The 1,407-nt window shown below is 43.2% G+C and overlaps 1 protein-coding gene across 1 annotated transcript in view; it reads left to right on the top strand.

The window, feature by feature from the left end:
- The window catches only part of SCAPER (S-phase cyclin A-associated protein in the ER), a 507,933-nt gene that overhangs the window by 24,737 nt on the left and 481,789 nt on the right, over window positions 1-1,407 (top strand). Inside the window, exon 2 of the mRNA XM_006888275.1 lies at window positions 941-1,011. The gene's annotated coding sequence lies outside the window, so the exon portion shown is untranslated. The remainder of the gene's footprint in view (window positions 1-940; window positions 1,012-1,407) is intronic.

Here is a 1,407-nt window from a genome sequence, read left to right as displayed (position 1 = left end):
AGTGGTTTTCATTCACTGGTCCCTGTCCAGTGGTGCTCACGCAGTTGCCCTTGCACAGTGGCCCCTTCCCAGGAAAGCTCCTGGGTCCAAGGGGACTCAACAAGACAAAGTCAAATTCCCACCAACCCACTCGCCTCTGGCTGGTCTGCAGTGTCCACAAAAGTTCAGCCAAATTATCACTGGTCCGCTTGTTCCTGGGCAGTTGGTGTGCCCCCAGAGAGCTCGGCCAAATTCCCACCAGTGGGCTCACCCTTGGGAATTCTCCCAGACAATCGGCGGTGCCCCAGAAAACCCAATTAGGATCCTCCCAGCCTTTCTCATAGCAGAGCAGTCCCACAACAGCTTGATTGGTGGCTTCAGACGATGACTAGCTCTGTGGTGTGCCTTTGTGTGCTGACTCAGAATTGTACTTTCCACAGCTGTTGGTGTGCATGGCCCTGGAGCACCGCCAGGGGGTGCAGGGTTGTGGTGAAGCCACCGGGTGTGCCAGAAGTGTGGGGGCACGGGATGGTGGTGGGGTGGTGTCCCTGGACACTGTGCTGTGGCAGGGATGGGGGTACAGGGCTTGGGCAGCGCTGGGAGTTAGGGGTTGCAGTCTTTTCCCAGATATTAAGCTGCCAGTCCTCAGCAAATAAGTCTTGCACACCTTGTGTGCCGCGTCGCCCTCCTTGTGCACTTCCAAATTGCATATTCTTAATTATTTTGTGAAATTGAAATTTGAATTCAAAGAAATATTTACCAGAGCTGCGTCTATATTATTTCAGCAGTCTGACTTTAAGTTATCAAGAGTATCTGACATTTTTAAGAAGCTGAGTTAGTAAGAATGTTGTTCAGTAAAAGCAGTCTCTCAGACTTTGTTTTTGCTACCCCTGTTCAATTTTATTTTATCTATTTGTGTGTGTATCTCTCCATTTATTTACTTTTTATTTTTATTTTAAAGGAAAATCTAAGTGTCATACTGGAGGGAAATCGAAGAGAACAGTTCAAGGCACTCATAAAACTCCAAAACAGGTATAGCATATACTTAACAACTTTAAATTTCTATTTCTGAATATATTGTAAGTCATAGTATATTGTGGTCTTTAAGGGTTTCAATTTTACATACTTAATGTAATATTTTTTATCTATAGATGTGGAGATGGTATTTAGCATCTAGCTTATTCTACGTATTTTACAATTAGTAATTCACTTGGTTATAATTTAGAAAGGCTTTTACATAGCCATTTTGAAAAAAATTATTATTAAATTTTATTAGTTTTAGTGAACATTTACAGAGATTTTGGGTTTTCATTCATTCATTGTTGCACTGTTTTCTCTACCCTCCTCCCCAGTTCGTTCTTCTTCCCCCTCCCCACGAATGTCTGTTTTAATTGTCCAATTGCCACAGTGCTTGTCAAAGCCAGTTCT

Source organism: Elephantulus edwardii, unplaced genomic scaffold (genome assembly GCF_000299155.1).
Source record: "Elephantulus edwardii isolate Elephantulus edwardi_28Jun2011 unplaced genomic scaffold, EleEdw1.0 scaffold00066, whole genome shotgun sequence".
NCBI lineage: Eukaryota > Metazoa > Chordata > Mammalia > Macroscelidea > Macroscelididae > Elephantulus > Elephantulus edwardii.
Note: the sequence above shows the minus strand (reverse complement) of the source record. Positions and strands in the feature narration are given on the sequence as shown.